This window comes from Phyllostomus discolor, chromosome 11 (assembly GCF_004126475.2).
Source record: "Phyllostomus discolor isolate MPI-MPIP mPhyDis1 chromosome 11, mPhyDis1.pri.v3, whole genome shotgun sequence".
Taxonomy (NCBI): Eukaryota; Metazoa; Chordata; class Mammalia; order Chiroptera; family Phyllostomidae; genus Phyllostomus; species Phyllostomus discolor.
In genome coordinates this window covers 75,044,529-75,063,233 of record NC_040913.2, presented here as the reverse complement: position 1 = coordinate 75,063,233, position 18,705 = coordinate 75,044,529, and positions in this window count along the sequence as shown.

Here is an 18,705-nt window from a genome sequence, read left to right as displayed (position 1 = left end):
AAACTCTATTTTGAAACAGCCATAATTAAGCATCAAGATAATGAAAGGATATATTCAGAAGAGTCACCCCTGCTTAAACAAATAGAAGTTTTAAGTATTAAATTTCTTGCCAGAAATAAATACAACACTCTAGGCCAAAACACATCACACAGATGAATATTTGCTCCTACACATAAGACAAACAATTTTAAGGAAATGCCTGGACACGTCATAACATGTTGAATTTTTTCCCTCACTTTCCATTATAATTTTCTTTATATGTAATGGTAGAAATTGTAAGGATCCATGGTGCAGGGAGAAGAAAGAATGACCTGTACGTGTTTGTGTGTGTGCATGAGAGAGGGAGGCAGGACAGGAGGGGTGGGGGTGGGGGGAGAGGTAGAGAGAGGTCGAGGGAGACAGAGAGGTCGGGAGAGAGGGAATAATGGTTTGGTTAGATATTAAAGGCCTACAGATGATTATACGGCAGGGCACCCAGAGTTTGAGGAGCCGTGACCCTCAGAGCGTCACAGCTGGGTCACAAGGGCGGCACTTGAGGACCCAAGTGTCAGGAGGACACTGTTTTCAGTAAGTCATGTCACAAAAGCCTATTCCCTAGGGGAGCTAGTGAGAGCATATTACTAGCATTAAAAAAAGTACTAGGGGACATCATATAATATATTTTAGGATTTTACACAGTTCCACAGCCTCAAAAAGGATAAAAAAACAAAAAAAAAATGTTTCATATCTTTGACTGAAGAAGATGCAAGACCCAGTACAAATAGTGTGCTTTATTCACATGCAGAGTCCCTGGGCTGGCAATATTCATTGTTATGAGGTACTTTGAGACGCTTTCAATCTGCGGGAAAAAAGTACATTCACACACAGACACGTCCACACACTATTGTTTTGTAGTGCTTCTTTTCAGCAGCCAAATCATCCCTAGGAGGGTTGGCTCACTTGCTTATTTCTGTGTACGAGGATGAAATTTATCTGTGTGTAAGAGAATATAGTCACTGACCTTTACATGATGTAAGGAAACACTATAAATCTCACTTTGTAATCACTCGCCCCTCAGCTAGTCCTCAGCCCACAAGGCATTACTCAAATGCTACCTGCAAGGAAATAAAATTTTCAAAAGTCAAGTAAGGAAATGATAGTTACTAAAGACACCGGGCGCCTACAGGTGAAACTAAGGAATTCTACCCATGGCACCTCGCGATGGCAGAAGAAATGCTTTCCCAGCTTTAGAGCCTTGTCTTTGCTAAATTCCCCTCCTGTTTTGCCTGCTAGGAATCAATTCGTAGCCTGTCAGCGTAACCCAGCCTTCAGTTATCATGAAAAATGTTTAAGCTTCTTTTAGGGGATCAGTATTAAAGAGGACAGTCTTGACTCAGTCATAGAGAATGAGAGCAAGTAGATTCCCCGCATGTCCCCAGGGCTCAGCACTGGAGTAGACGCAGGTACCTTGGCCTTGACTCTGGAGAGCTTCCCGGTTCTCACACCCAGAGACAAGAAATCAGAGAGTTAGACGGTGATAAAACAACCACGTTCCTCAAACACATGCTGTGTGTTTTTCTTGCCTTATTTAATTCACATGATAATCTTCACAGACAATGATTCTACCCATTTTGCAGATGACCAAAGTGGGACTTAGAGGGGTGAAGTTACTTTCTCCCGGTCACACAGCTTGTGAACAACCGCAGAGTCCGGATTTGGTCGCAGATCTCTAGCTGATTCTACATTTGCCATTACTTCACAAAGGCGCCCATGAGTTAAATTTGAGGGAAGGGAGCTCCTTGTGTCCCGAACACACATTTGCGCAACAGCTCTCACCCCAGGGCGTATGTGCAGACTTAGAGTAAGAGAGCCTGCAAACACACTTTCGGGGAAGGGAAAGAAACAGACGCAGCACCAGGAACTGGTAAGGAGTGTACTTTGGGTACATCCACACACACCTTGTGGGGGGGGGGGGCGGTGACTGGAGGAACAGAGAAGTAGATTAACTCTGCTTTGGAGTATTAAGAACACTTGTACAAACAGTTTAAATTACGCCCTGAAGGACAACCGTGCAGACTGACGGAGCAATGAGAACATTCGAGCTAGTGTAGAAGGGCAAGGAGAAGCTCTGAGCAGAAGTTTGGGGCGGTCTGGAAGTTTCATGATGTAGCTAGAACAACAGGGACATAAAAGTTAAAGCAGACTTCCAACTCCAAGTGAAGAAATTTAGATTTTATCCTGCATACAAAAGGGGTATTTGAATTCCTCTAGAGATGAAAGGGGTGTGCCTGTTTTATAGACTGTGAATATAATCTGGTCCCAGTAAGCAAAAGATAGAATTTAAAAATCTTTAGACTATGGGGGAGCCCACAGAGTCTGAAAGCAATAAAAATAAAAATGTCTGGAAAAGATGTCTGTCTGAAAGCACTGAGGTCTGAAAAGAGTCGCTGCAAGACGCGCCAGTGTGCCCGACACTGAGTACTAATAGGTAATAACCCCAGACAGCACCCATTCAATTAGCCTCTCCACGTCTGAGAACTCATGCCTTGTGCTAAAAAAGACGATGGTTGTTTTTAGGGGAACGCATTGAATGCATCTCCTCCAGAGAGAGAGCAATAAACATTGCTTCCACCAGCCGAGCTTTGGATAAGCGTTAAGGGCTGTGAACTTCCTGACAAGTGTCTGGAGAGCAGTAGAGTGTGGATCCTTATCTTTTAGTGCTAGCTAAGGTAAGCTGCAGGCTGCCGTCCTTCTATAAAAGTTGAAATTCTGGAAAAGACACATCTGTGCTCTTAAACCCACTCACTCCTGCTCTCTCGGCGCACACAGGCCTCCTAAATATACCTGGCGAAAAGACCAAAATTCTCTCTAAAAAGTAAACTTTTAGTGGCCATACTCAAGCACCAAACAAACTGCCTACTTGTCTCCAAATCTTATGACTACATCAGTTAGGTCTGAAGATATTAAAAGGAGACAGACTCAAACTCTCAACGCATCTTCATCAGCATTTCTTTACATGGAGATAGTGAGGATTGAGTCACAAAGCCCTGCTCTGGAAAGATCTTAAAAACATATGAACTCTGTAATATTTGCAGGTTTTCGTTTGTTTGTTTTGAGTTGTAATTTGTTTTGATTTTTTTGTCTAAGTAAACCAGAACAATGATTTTTTATTTTATCTTATAAAGAGGGCCTCCCCAAATATTATAAGCTGCCCCTACACGATTCCTCTGCCTTGGGCCATTTAACTTCCTGGTGTGCCCACCAAGGTAAATTGGTTGAATATATAAGTCTAGCTAACTACATGAATTTAACTCCCTAAATCAGTCACAATAATTGCCCCCTATCCACAGTTTGTGTCTGTCAACCACGGTCCGAAATTATGAAATGAAAGATTCCAGAAATAAACAATTCATAAGTTTTACATTGCTTGCGGTTCAGAGCAGCACAATGAAACCTCGCGCTGACCCACTCCGACCACCAGAGATGTGAATCGTCCTTGGCCAGCATCCGCCGGCTCCAGCTGCTGCCGCACGTCAGTCACATCACAGCCCTCTAGGCATTGTGGTATCTGCTTGTGGTCAAGCAAACCAGACCCTTACTTTACTTAATGACAGCTCTAGATCACAAAAGCAATGATGCTGGCAATTTAGGTACGCTAAAGAGAAGCCAGAAAGCGCTTCCCTTCCATGAAAAAGTGAAAGTTCCGGACTTAATGAAGAAAGAAAAAAGCATATGCTGAAGTGGCTAAGATCTTTGGTGAGAAGGAATCCTCTACTTGTGAAATAAGATATTGTTCTATTTTATTTCTAGTTATCGTAGTCAGTCTCTTCCTGTGCCTAATTTATAAATTTAACTTTATCTTAGGTACGTAGCATAGGGAAAAAAACATAGTGTCCTGGATGGCGTAGCTCAGTAGATTGAGCGCGGGCTGCAAACCACAGTGTCGCAGGTTCGATTCCCAGTCAGGGCACATGCCTGGGTTGCAGGCCACAGCCCCCAGCAACTGCACATTTATGTTTCTCTCTCTCTGTCTCTCTCTCTGTTTCTCTCTCTCTCCCTTCCCTCTCTAAAAAATAAATAAATAAAATCTTTAAAAAAAACATAGTGTATAGAGGTTTCAGACCTCTACTGGGGCGTCTTGGATAGTATCCCCCATAGACTACTGTGTTGATTTCAAGTCACTTAAATATCAGGGGTCATATACCAATCACTAAATTGATTTTGTAGTATTTATTTTACAGCCATTCATGTTAGCAGTTGACAAAAATGCCAGTTCTCTATTAAGGCCAATCCTTCTGTGGACAAAAATCTATGTCATCTGCCTGTAAGAGGCAGTCCCCCCGCCCACCCCGTGGTAAGAGACAAACATTCATTTTATCCAAGTAATTTCAAGTTAGTAAGGAGCAAGTTGAAGAATGGAGAAGCAGCACACATCTTAATTTTGAATTGCTAAAAATTGAGTTATCTGATAATAGTTCCTCTAGCATTATGATAAATGTTTTATACGAACAATAATAATACAGTAACCAGAGCTACAGCAGTTTACCTGGCAACAATTCGTGTCTACACAGACAGAGAGAGTGAAAAGGTCAGTCACAGCCATAACCTTGTATTCTTCCAGCTGATTTGTACATAAGGCGATAAATAGTTACATTAATTGGGGTCAGCAGCAGTATAACTTACATCAAGCCTGTTTTCTCTTTGTGCAGGATACTGGCTGTAGGATGAACATCACAGTGATCAATAATAGAATTGGCAATTTTTTTAATTTTTAAGTATATTTTATCGATTATGTTATTACAGTTGTCCTAATTTTCCCCTTTACTCCTGCTCCATCCTGTGCCCTCCACCCTCCAGCATTCCCCCCAGCCTTAGTTCATGTCCATGGGTTGTACATATAAGTTCTTTGATTTCTCTATTTTCTATACTATTCTTAATCTCCCCATGTCTATTGTATGCCTACTATTTATGCTTCTTATTCCCTGTACCTTCTTCCCCCATACTCCTCCTCCCTTTCTGCACTGATAACCCTCCATGTGATCTCCATTTCTCTGATTCCATTCCTGTTCTAGTCATTTGCTTTGTTTTTTATTTTGTTTTTTAGGTTCAGTTGTTGATAGTTGTGAGTTTGTTGTCATTTTACTGTTCATATTTTTTTATCTTATTCAATTTCTTAGATAAGTCCCTTTAACATTTCATATAATAAGGGCTTTGCGATGATGAACTCCTTTAACTTGACCTTATCTGGGAAGTACTTTGTCTGCCCTTCTATTATAAATGATAGCTTTGCTGGGTCAAATAATCTTGGTGTAGGTCCTTGCCTTTTATGAGTTGGAATACTTCTTGCCTATTAGGTTTCTTTTGAAAAATCAGCTGATAATCATATGGGAACTCCTTTGTAGGTAACTGTTTCCTTTCCTCTTGCTACTTTTAAGATTCTCTCCTTATCTTTAATCTTGGATAACTTAATTAAGATGTGTCTTGGTGTATTCCTCCTTGGGTCCAATTTCTTTGGGACTCTCTGAGCTTTCTGGACTTTCTGGAAGTCTATTGCCAGATTGGGGAGATTTTCTTTCATTATTTGTTCAAATAAGTTTTCAATTTCTTGCTCTTTCTCTTCTTCTGGCAGCCCTGTGATTCAGAAGTTGAAATGCTTAAAGTTGTCCCAGAGGTTCCTAAACCTCTCCCCAATTTTTGAATTCTCGTTTCTTCATTTTGTTCCGTTTGGATGTTTATTTCTTCTTTTTGTTCCAAATCATTAATTTGAGTCCCGGTTTCCTTGTCTTCACTGTTGGTTCCCTGAATATTTTGCTTTATTTCACTTTGTGTAGCCTTTGTTTCTTCCTTCATTTTGCGACCAAGCTCAATCAGTTCTGTGAGCATCTTGATTACCTGTGTTTTGAACTGGTAATCAAGATAGGTTGAACATCAGATAGGTTGTCTACCTCCTCATCTTTTTCTGGAGTTTTGGTCTGTTCTTTCTTTGGGAACATTTTTCTTTGTCTCGGTGCACCTGTTGTGTTGTCAGGGGGCGGAGCCTTAGGTATTCACCAGGGTGGGGCAACCCTCTTTGCTGCCTTGTGGCACTGTCTGTGAGGGAGTGGTCAGAGAGAGAACAGCGCTGCTTGCTTGCTCCTTTTTATCCCCACTTTCCAACCAACTTACCTGTGAGACTGAGAGTTTCTCCTGCCTTTGCAACCCCCACAGATTTCGCAGGTAGAAGTTTTGAGTCTTTAGTTTCCCCTTTAGCCAGTCCCTCCTCGCCTGCATGGTCCACTGCTTGCTGGTCCCCTCCACCCGTCCTACCTGTCTGGGTGAACGTTTCTTGAACTGCTTGGTTGTTGGAGTTCCATGCAGTTTGATATTCTGGCAGTTCTGGTTGTTTATTGTTTTTAAATTGGTTGTTATCCTTTTGGTTATGGGAGGAAGCAAAGTGTTTCTACCTACACCTCCATCTTGGCTGGAACTAGGCAAATGTTTTATATGGAATGTCTAATGAGCTAATGGAAGCTAATTAAGAGGTATAAAGGTTTGATCTCTTTAAAAATCTGTTACATTCTACGATGGATTCTGGCAAACCAAACGATATTCATGGAGTTGATAAATACAAATAAATTAGTGAGGATGTGCATCCATCGACCATGAAGAAAGACTTTGGACGGGTTTAAAAGCAGGAAATCAGCTCCATTTTTTTTACTTTGTTTTCTTCCAATTATGAAATAATATGGGCAATAAACAAATACTGTCAGCACCTCATCAGAGCATGGCTGTGGCTTTATGAAGTTCAGGGCAGTTGGCCTGAGTTGTGAAGCTCAGGAAAGCCAGCGCCTCTGTGATCTTTAGGGCGTGCCCTTGTGATATCGTTTGCGTCCCCCATCAGTTCGTCACCAAGGTCTTTGGGTTTTACTACACGTTGTTATTGCACCTGGGTTGCTGTGTTGGGATTTAAAATAAATTTTAAATAGAATGAAAATCCTGGAGAAGGTTTTAGTATTTTGCAGTATTAATACATTTTTTTCTTACTCTGTTACCTGCTAACCTGTACTCAACGCAACACTGTGTAGGCTAAGAGTCCCTTGTTTACTGATGTGCTCTGAGGGTAGAGTTGATTTCAGAATATCAACACCCTGTTGATAATGATTTGTTTTCAGTGACAGAAAGATGTTCTACCTTTTAATGATATTTATTGTATTTTCCTGATTACAAGTAGTAAGTATTCCTTTGGAAAAAAAAACCGTGATTTGATTATTTATTTGGAAACCACCTCAGGTAATTCCAAAGTGCAGCTGAGGTTGGATTAGGGGGAATTGGAAGGAGGTGTAACAGGACAGTGGATTGGAATAGTCAGAGTTCAGAATCCTGACTATTGAAGGTTTTTGTTAAATTTAATTAATTGTAAGTTATTTTTATTGCATTTTTTCCACTACCATTTATCCCCCTTATACCCTCATCGATCTCCACCCACCCGCTTCCCCTGACAATCACCACACTGTTGTCTGTGTCCATGAGTTCTTTGTCTTATCTGCTAGACAGCCCCCACCCAGAGCCGTCAGCCTGCTCTCTATGATGTCTCTACTTCCCTGGTTAGTTTGTTCATTAGATTTCACATATGACTGAAACATATGGCATTTATCTTTCTCTGACTGGCTTGTTTCACTTGGTATAATGTTTCCAGGTCCATCATGCTGTCACAAAGGGGAAAAATGCCTTTTTTATGGCCAAGTAGTGTTCCATTGTGTAAATGTCACATAGTTGTTTTATCCACTCACCCACTGATGGACACTTGGGCTGCTTCCAAATCTTGGCTATTTTTAAATAACGCTGCAATGATTTATTGATTATAGCCATTCTGACAGGTGTGAGATGGTATCACATTGTGGTTTTAATGTGCATTTCTCTGATGATTAGTGATGTTGAGCATCTTTTCATGTCTACTGGTCATCTTCATGTCCCCTTTGGAGAAGTGTTTCTTCATGTCCTTTGTCCATTTTTTAATTGGATCGTGTGGGGTTTTCTGGTGTTGAATTTTGTAAATTCTTTATAAATTTTGGATATTAACTCTTTACTTGATGTATCTGTGAATATGTTCTTCCATTTACTGGGTTGTCTTTTTATTTTTTTTGATGGTTTTCTTTGCTGTGCAAAATGTTTTTTAATTTGATGTAGCCCCATTTATTTTTCTTCTTTTGTTTCTCTTGCCTGAGGAGATATATCAGAAAAAATACTGCTATGAGCAATATTGGAGATTTTACTACCTTTGTTTTCTTCTAGGATTTTTGGGTTTCAGGACTAACATTTAAGTCTTTGATCTATTTTGAATTTATTCTTGTGTGTGGTATAAGAAAGTGGTCTAGTTTCATTTTTCTGCAAATGTCTGTGCAGTTTTCCCAACACCATGTATTGAATAAACTATCTTTAGCCCATTGAATGTGCTTGCTTTCTCTGTCAAATATTAATTGACTATAAAGGTGTGGGTTTATTTCTGGACTCTCTATTCTGTTCCTTTGATCTATGTGTCTTTTATGCCAGTACCATGCTTTTTTGAACCTAATTTATTTTTAATTGTAATTATCCATATTCCTACTTCATAAGTCACTTGAGATTCTGATTCAGTGGGTATGGCATGGGCCCAGTACACCTGTGACTTTAATAAATCCTCCAAGCAATTCTGAGCCACACTAATTTTGAGGACCAATTTTGAATTACACGTGCTGTTTCGTTTTTATTATATCTTATGTATGTATGTGTATATATATACACGCACACATACATATGTAATATCCTACATTGTTAACAAAGTGTTTTATGAGAATATTTTCATTTCATTAAAAACACTGTAAAAGCATGATTTTCAATGGTCTCATAGTTTCCCATCATAAACATGGATCATAAAGTTTAAAATACTTTTCTATTTTTAACTTGTAAGTTGATTTTAATTTTGCTCTTACAATTACGTAGTGATTAACGTTTGTATATATAAACATTTCAAATCTTCTGGTAAATTTTTACAGATTTATAGCAGTAATATTATGGAATAAAAATGTGCATTTTTAAGTCTTTAAAGCATGTTGCTGAATTTTTTTCCAGGAAAGTTATAATTTATACTAGTAGCTACACTATTGCCCTGGGATGCCACTCTACGAGTTTTAAATATTATAATTATTTTTATCATTGCTAATTTGACAGCTGAAAACTGTTATTTCCTTGCATTCTTTGCATGCATTTGAGGATATAAAGGCCAAACATTTTTTTTCTGTATTTATGGGCTCTTGGTATTTTTCCTTCGGTGAATTGTTTGTTCAGATCCTTTTCCAAGACAGAGTTAAAGGTCCTCAGATGACCACAGGTCACCAAAACATTTTGAAATCCACCTAGCACATCTAAATATTATCCTTTCCCTAACCTCTCAAATCTAACCCATGAGTAGTTCCCAGGCAGCTATAATAAGGTTACAGTGTAAGAGCGTTCCCCAGTCCAGAAGGTTCCTCCTCAGGGTGACAGATGACGGAAAGGAATGAACTCCCATTGTCACTGTCCTTTCCTTGAACATAAGTCATAGGGAGGGCCGAGCCGTAAAGTTCTGGGTGTTCCTGATGAGACCGCACTCCCTCTTCTGGAACTCTCTCAGCTTCCCGCCACCATCTCAGAGACAGGCCATCAAGATGAATCCCTTCAGTGCCCCTAACCCTCTCCACCGCGGTCACCACACAACACTCCACACTCCCCCGGGGTTTCCCCTCCTTCTCCAGGCTCCCCCTCACCTAAGTCTATCTCCTGCCCTCTGTCAGCCCCTGACACCTTTCCCGATGCCCTCTGAAATGATGCCTCATCAGCCCTGCCTCTTTGATTTTCAGGTGCTTCTCTGCACGCTGTGCTTTCAAGCTGCACTGTTGAGCTCCTAGAGGAGGGCACTGCTTCCCCCTGCAGCTCTCTCTGCTCTGGCTCCTTGGTCTCTCCCACTTCTTACTCCTGAGGTTGGGGGTGCAGCTGGGTCCTCCCTCCTCATGCTCTTCGCAGACCACAGTCCCCCGGGTGTGCTGTAAAGGCCTGTAACTTGGAAGCCGGTGCTAACACTACGGGCGTCACCCCTCATCGCTGCAGTCACCTAGAGGGACTCTCATGCCCTCATTGTTTCGGTTTATGGCTCATTTGTGCTGTCTGGAACACTAGCCACGTGATCATTTTGGGTGACTTCAGAAGCCTCAATTTAAATTTAGAAGTCTCCTAAATTTAAAGAAATAGAGCTCTTTCTTCGCTTGCCGTGCACCTTAGATCCAAGAAACCAGCTATTCCCAGCAGAGCGCTTTGCGCCATATCTGACCCTCTCTGTTCATCCGACCAGAAGCGGGTTTCCCCCCAGGACCGGAGGACATTACAGGGTATGCAGACTGGGCGGGGCCTTAGTGATAAGGCCGCCAAATAAAGTTTTCTGCTCAAGGATTAAAAGCACACGAAAACTCGTGTAAGCATTGGTGGGGTAAATGGTAGGAAACAACGTGACTCAGCAAGTCAAATGTACCAAAGTGAAAAGAAAAGGCTCAGCTTCCAGATCTCTCGATATTTTGCTGTGAGCTGTTGGAGCAACGCAGCCTAATGAGGAGGCACCTCCTCGGGGCTCCGGGGCTCGGGTTCTCATTTACACGAGAACACCTGTGGCCACCCCGTGCTAGTCATTATAAAGGCAAATTTTAAATACAGATAAATGTTAGAGAAGGACTTCCACTTTCTTCTTCTTTAAAATAATGACTGCATAGCCTACCATTAATTGTAAATTAAAACTAAAATACTGAGAATGAAATATGAGAGAAAATAAAAGGAATCCAGAAAAAGTTAAAAATAAAAAATTAAAATTCCAATAAAATTAAAAGGTTAAAAGTCAAAAATAATAAGATAAAATAGATGAGATGTAAAATAGAAGGGAGAGAGCAAGGAGCCGGTGAGATAAAGGTCAAACACGTGAAAGTAGAGATAATGAAAAATTAAGATAAAGGACTACAGGCCTTGAGATAAAAATTTAACTATCTAAAAGAAAAATGGATTAAAGATCAAGAATAGAATGAGGAACTTAAAATGTAAAGTTGAAAAATGTGCAACTAAAAAAAGTAAAGAACGTTAGAAGAAAAACGATTTTAAAGGGAACTGGAAATAAACAGCATTTTTAAAAGCATGGGGAAATCTTCCAGCCGTTTACCAGGAGCAAGAATCTGCTGCAACATACTTCTTAGGGGTCCTTGTGCCATTCCTCTTCCTCCAGTGGAGTTTGTCCCCCAAAGTAGCCGTCCCCTCAGGGGCCCCACATGCAGAGGGCTCTCCAGTGAGGTAGATGTCATGGCAGGGCCTGGGTCTCAGCTGTATGAATTAGTAGGAGGACTGAGCTCCAGGCTCCCAGACACCCCATTTGTCCTCTGGAAAACTGTAGGAAAAAACGTGTATATACGACATATAGAGTCAATACTCACCATCACATACATTCACCTAGTATGTTAGTGTGGAAAGCATTTTCCCGTTTATTATTTCCTTTGGACCTTCACAGCATGTTCACGAGGTAGGCAGAGATGATTTTGCGCCCTCAAGAAGAAACAGGTTTGCAGAGATTGGAGGCTTGCAGAGCCAAGGAACATGGACCCAGAATCTTAATATGAAGAAAGAATACTACACAGGGGAATAAACAGTTCTTCTAAAGCTAAAAGAGGTGATCCCATGTGTTAACACACTCCTGGAACAGCAGGGAGAACTCAGGTGGACGAAGGGAGCCTTTCAGAATGTTTGAAGAAAGCCCGTTTGCTCCACCCGGGCTGTGAACTGCCTAAGCAAGAAGGCAGCCTCTCTCTGTAAGGGCCTCAGTGCCGTGTCACTACGATCCCTTTCCTGGTTTCGGCTTGCCCTGCCACATGCAATCTATCCCGCGATCGTTTGTGCAGCCACCCAGTGACCTCGCGACGGCAGGTAAGAAATGAGAAATTTTGAGGACAGCTGCACTCCCTGGATTTTCGTGGCCTTGGCATAAAAATATTTAGTGCAGGTGCTTTCTGAGCAGCGAACTGGTGAGGAAGGGTTGCCGAGTGCTGTGAGCCTCAAAACACCTTTTTGCCTAGGAGGGGCTGCCCCGGCTTCAGAGGCCGTGGCAGTCTGTAAATACCAAGGCCAGCAGAGGAAGAATTATTGCTTGCTGTGCACCAGGAGAGAATTCCCACTTCTTTTGAGCTTTTCCAGACCTCACCGTAAAAATATGAGTATTTTTGTTGTTGTTGTTGTTGTTATTGTTTTGTGATTTTTTTCGGTCTTGTTTCTTTGTCTTATTTCTGACCTTTGAAAGGAAGCACTTCAAAGCCAAAAATTAATATGGATTGGAAATCTCATTGGGTTTGAAAGTTGCGTCATGTTTTTTGTTGAAAAACCCGATGTTTGATGTTAGAAAGCTTCCGGAAAGAATAGGCAAGAACAACCGTTTCCTCTCCAGCCTCTGCTTCCTGCAACTGAGAACTTCCTTAATGCACTGACCTGACTTTCCATGTGCTTAGACAGACAGAAACAACTCGGGATGAAAGGGAAAAGTTAACAAGGGCAAAAAAATAACATAGCAAGACATTTTAGGTAATTGCGAAATACTCAGAAGACATTTTTGCAAAGAGGCCAACCTTTTTAAGAATAAGTAAGACCTGACCACTGTGGTTCAGTTGGTTGGGTGTTGTTCAGAGAAGCAAAAGGTCTCCAGTTCGATTCCTGGTCAGGGCACATACCTGGGTTGTGGGTTCAGACCCCGGTTAGAGTGCATGCAAAAGGCACCCAAATGATGTTTCTCTCTCACATCAATGTTTTTTCCCTTTCTTTCTCCCTTTCTCTAAAAAAAAATTAGAAATTAAAAAAAAAGTGAACAATGAATGTTATAGAAAAATCTGAGAACTTTCTCCTTTGGCTTCTCTGTTGCAGATTCTCATTTCCTTTCTGCTCTGACTTTCACTCCTCTTTCCTTCTCTTTCTTCTCTTTTATTTTCCCGACCTTTAAGAAGCTGATCTCATAGCTTCTTTCTAGCATCTCCACCTCCAGGCAGCCAAGTCATGATATGACTATCCATTCATTAATTTACAAATATTATTGTGTGCCTGCGATGCGTCAGGAAATGTACTGGGCACTTTGAGTGCTAATTACAATAAATGCTTATGTTGAATATCCTTTATATGCAATAATATATACAAATCGTATACAAAACTAGCCTGAAGCCTTCGGAAAGAAATGCTGACCCAAACTTGCTTCACTAAGAAGTTAACTTAAAGTCACTTCAAATACCATTCTCCTTCCCTTGATTCATGTTTTTCATTTGCAAGGGGAAAATGCAGCTGGATAGTTGTTTATCAATTTGTGTCAATTTCTTTTTCACCCAAATAACAGCTCTGTTGGCAGAAAAGTTATAACTGGCCTCTGCGCTGCCTCTAACGTCAGAATATTAATGACATTTCCATTCAGAGCAGAAGACGCTGCGACAGCCCTCCCTTATCTGCAGTCTTGCGTTCTGCGGTTTCGGCTGCCCATGGTCAGCCACTGTCTAAAAGTATTCGATGGAACTTTCCAGAAAGAAGCAATGCATACGTTTGAAATTGCACGCTGTCCTGAGTAACATGATGCAGTCTTATGCAGTCCTGCTCCATCTTGCCTAGGATGTGACTCACCCTTTGTCCCCTTATTCACTAAGTAACCTAGGGCATCCTATCAACTTGCGGTATCACCGGGCCGGTGTTCGAGTCCCCTTCATTTTACTTCCCAGTGGCTCCTCAAGCACAGGAGTGGTGACGCTGCAATTTGGATATGCTGAAGAGAAGCTTCAAAGTGATTCCTGTGAGTGAAAAGGTGGAAGTTCACAACTTAATCAGGAAAGGAAAAAAAAATCATATCCTGAGGTTGGTAAGATCTATGGGAAGAACGAATCTTCTGTCCATGAAATTGTGAAGAAGGAAAAGCAAATTCCTGCCAGACTCACTGTTGTGTCTCAAATGTGTCGGAAGGTCAGTAGTAGCCTGATACTACAACGCGGTGGCTATGTCATTCACCTCACTTTGTCACATAACATAGGCAACTTGTCATCTCACTTCCTCACAAAAGAAAGAGGGGTGGGTATGGTACCATAACACATTTTAAGAAAGAGAGAGAGACCACATGCACACAACTTGAATAGTGTATGTTGTGATATTTGTTCTATTTCATTATTACCATTGTTAATCTATTAATGTGCCTAATTTATAAATTAAACTTTATCATAGGAAAAGAACTTAGTATATGTAGGGTTTGGCATATCCAAGGTTTCAGGGATCCACTGGGGGTCTTGGAACGTCGTCCCTCAGCCCCAGGGGGAGCAAGGAGAGACTGCTAAATGGGGGAAGGGGTTACCTCATGAAGCAGATCTGAATTTACGTGCAGCTAAGATCTATGAACAAAAATAATTTTTAAAAATCTTAACTTTTTAAAGTAAAACACCTTCTGCTATCGGACCTCATTCATTACAAAGGCTTGTGATTCCTATTGTAAGGCATTAGATTGTGAGTCTTTGACCCCAGAAAATGTGTCAGGAATGTGGGATCCTGGACTAAGCAGCAGATGTAACGAGATTCCCAGCAGAACCAGGTGGGACCGCCACATCTCAGGAGACATCAGCGAAGAGCACTCAGGGAAGCAGAAACCCAGCAAAACGAGGACACCTCCAGAAATATCAGGGGAGGATGTGTGTGTTGCAGAAGGCCCATAGCCTCCCCAGCACTCAGTTTCCATCAGGGGACGGGAGGAATGACCTTCACAGAGAATCTGCATTCTGAGTTTCCTACAAGGAGCTTTAGTTACAGTGATTTAACAAGATTGACAGTTTTTTCTCAAGAACAAGAAGAGATCATGTCAAATACAGAGAATGTTACAATGTTTTGGACCTGCGAGTCATTGTGTTTCTCCCGACTCTGCTGTGCTTTGTTCTACCTGGCCGGAACTGGAACTCTTTTTTTGGAAGAGTTCCAAACTGTAGCTTTAGTGTCTGTTGATCTGTTAAGAGAATGCCAGGGAAGAAAACAGGCTGATGAGTAATGCAAACTTCAGAACGGAGCTAATTTTATCCTTTAGAAGATGCTCTCATCTGTGCCCTCTTGGTGGGAACCTCGGCTCACACCGCTGAACATGTGGAAACAAAAGCCAATGGTAGAAAAAAGAGGATTTTTCTTCCAGTGTAACCGAAAAGAAAGACTATTTGATCAAGCTCTTCCTTACTCAAATATACTTTTGTCTTCTACTACTAATCGCAGCAAACCAAAATAAAACTAAAGAATGAACCAAATAAATAAATTTGTTCTAATAAATACATCACTTTTTGATGCCCTGTTTTGGAGCAAAGATAATTGACATATCACCTAAAAATTGAAAAAGGAAGAGGCAGGTTTGTAGTACTGTTTTCTCTTACCTTTTTTTTTTTTTTTAAACTGCACTGGCATTGGAAATACAGCCTGGCCTAATCAGGGGACTTTGGTTGTTCTTTCGTGTTCTTTACTCAAGTGCTCATTCCAAGGGTTTTAATTAAGGGAGGGGCTCAGCATGGAACATTTGTGTCTTTGTTGGATGCAAAATCTCACTTGATTTCCCATCTTGTTCAATGATAAATATTTAACAGGGAGCCGTGCAGAGATGGAAGGCATTCAACTCACAGGAAGGTGTAGCACACCAGGCCAATGGTTAAACCAAATTGCTGCAGTTTGCAAACTAATTTATAAATGAACTAATGGGAAAACTGAACCATCTCCTAAAGAGCACTGATTCTAGGAGATGTTAACTCACCTTCCAGCCTCAGTTATTTTCCTTTAGATATGTGTAATGTGTTTTCATTTAAATGTATGTATTTGTTTGAACAGGCATAAACAGTGCATTTAAACAGATACATAATATAAAGGAGGAAACTTATAAGTCCAGGTAATAGGAATTAGAGAAAGATGATCTTTACAAAAAGACCTGTATCTGTCACTCCTTGCCACAGGAAAAAAAAAATGATCGGAATGATGATCGAGTCTGAACTACACTGTGAATCAAATAGAAAGAACCCTTCGTTGGGGACTTACAAGCTCTTGGTGAGTCTCCTATTTATTTTTTCAAAGTCTCTTCTAATGCTGGCATCATCTGTTTTCCTCAATCTCTTTATCATTGTTCCTTCAGAAATTTAAAGGTAAAGATTCAAGACTTTAACAGGGATCTCAAAGGTTCTACTTATCATTAATAAAATGAGAATGTAAATAAATGAACATATAACTAAAGGATGGTTCTTTTTTAAGTATATTTTACTGATTATGCTATTACAGTTCTCCCACTTTCCCCCCTTTACTCCCCCTCTGCCCTGCACCCCCCAACCCTCCAGCATTACCTCCCCTTAGTTCATGCCCATGGGTTTTACCTGTAAGTTCTTTGAGTTCTCTGTTTCCTATGCCATTTTTGACCTTTCCCCATTAACTTTATGCCTACCAGTTATGCTTCTTCCCTGGACCTTTTCTCCCTTATACCTCCCCCTCCCCACTGGAAACCCTCCATGGGATATCCATTTCTCTGATTCTGTTCCTGTTCTAACTGCTTAGTTTTTGGTTTTTGTTTTCATTGTTTTTCTTTTTTTTAGGTTTATTTGTTGATAGTTGTGAGTTTGTTGTCATTTTACTGTTCATAGTTTTTGATCTTCTTTTTCTTAGATAAGTCCTTTTAACATTTTGTATAATAAGGGCTTGGTGATGATGAACTCTAACTTGACCTTATCTAGGAAGCATTTTATCTGCCTTTCCATTCTAAATGATAGCTTTGCTGGATAGAGCAATCTTGGATGTAGGTCCTTGCCTTTCATGACTTGGAATACTTCTTTCCAGCCCCTTCTTGCCTGCAAGATTTCTTTTGAGAAATCAGCTGATAGTCTTATGGGCACTCTAAAGGATGGTTCTTTTTTTTTTTTTAAACAAGGCGCCGTGGGGTTTTTTTTTGTTTGTTTGTTTTTAAAGATTTTATTTATTTATTTATTTATTTTTAGAGAGGGAAGGGGGGGAGAGAGAGAGAGGGAGAGAAACATCAATGTGTGGTTGCTGGGGGTTATGGCCTGCAACCCAGGAATGTACCCTGGCTGGGAATCGAACCTGGGACACTTTAGTTCCCAGCCTGTGCTCAATCCACTGAGCTACGCCAACCAGGGCTTAAAGGATGGTTCTTAATAAGCTGTTTGCAAACTGATTTTACTGCAGTTGAGTCCTCTTTTAAGAAACTTTTGTCTTTAAAGCAACTTTGTCTTGAATTCTATACAAAGTAAGAATTGCCTTGTATCTGTTATGTTAGATTTCCACCCATTGAATTTCTTAAAAAAAGGAAATCATAAATAAGTGCCAATGACAAAACCCACTCCAAGGTTTTCAAATGATCCAGTCTATTCCTTATCCTTCTAGCTGTCTTTCTTTCATGCCTTTGCTCCTTCCCTCCACACCTTTCTCGTTAAAAGGAAACTAAGTCTGATCTCTTGAGGCCATTATTTTTTCTCAAGACAAAGGAAAAAGACAGCAGTATCCAACCTCCTTTCCACTCTGCTTCCTACCTCCTTTCTGTTCATGCCCCACGAGGGACCTCATTGTCTAAAATGGGTCAGGTTTGAATATAGTAAGGAAAAATTTATGGGAGGTTGCCTCTTCCTGCTTAAAATTCCTGAGATATGCACATATTCTGCCGGTCTTGTGAAATAGAACTTCCATTCATTTAAATTAAAATCCTTTGCTTTTCTGCCTGTTTTTAAAAAGTCATCCAAGTAACATTTTGCTAATGGTGATTTTATTCAGTAAATTTTAACCTCTATAAGGTACTTGATTTTGAACGGCCTGTATTGTGGACAGGAAGCCACTATCAGGACAGGATGTGGAGAGACAGAATGCTGTCCTTTAGGCCAAGGTGTCAGACAGGGGTGCATTTTATCTCCCTATTCATTTAGTCTGTACACAGGACATGTACAAATAACTGGGCTCAGATGAGAGAAAGGAGGGAATAGTGTTACAAGAAACATCAGTAACTTATGACTCACAGATTACACCACCTTTACTGGCAGAAAGGAGCAATGATTTGAAATGACTTTCGATGACAATGGAGGAAGAGAATGTCAAAGCAGGAGTACATTTGAACTTCAAGAAGATTAAAATTATGACAACAGAAGAAATATATAACTTTGATACAAACAATGAAGACATTAAAATTGTTCCAGATGTTGCTTAACTTTGTCCAGTCATCAATTCAAATCGAGACTTTGGCCAATAAAATGAGAGATGACTGAAACTTGGGGGGCCTGTAAAGGAAGAACAAGAAAAGATCATTAAGAGCAATGTTTCATTGGAGATCAAGACTAAGATCATCCATACCCTTGCATTCCCAATTACTATGTACAGACGCAAAAGTTGGATAGTGAAGGTTGGTAGGGGAAAAAGTGATTCATTAGAAGTACGGTGTTGTGGGGAGAGTTCTGTGGACATCCTGGACCAACAGAAAGGTGACCAAGTGGGTCCTAGAGCAAATTAAGCCCAAAACATCACTGGGGGCAAAAATGACAAAATGGCAGCCATCCTATGTCAGACCCATCACGAGAAGACAGGGTTCTCTGAAAAGGACGATATGGCTGGGGAAAGAGAAGGCAGCAGGAAAGGAGGAAGAGCCTATCTGGGATGGGCTGGCTCCATAAAAGAAGTCAGAGACATGAGTGT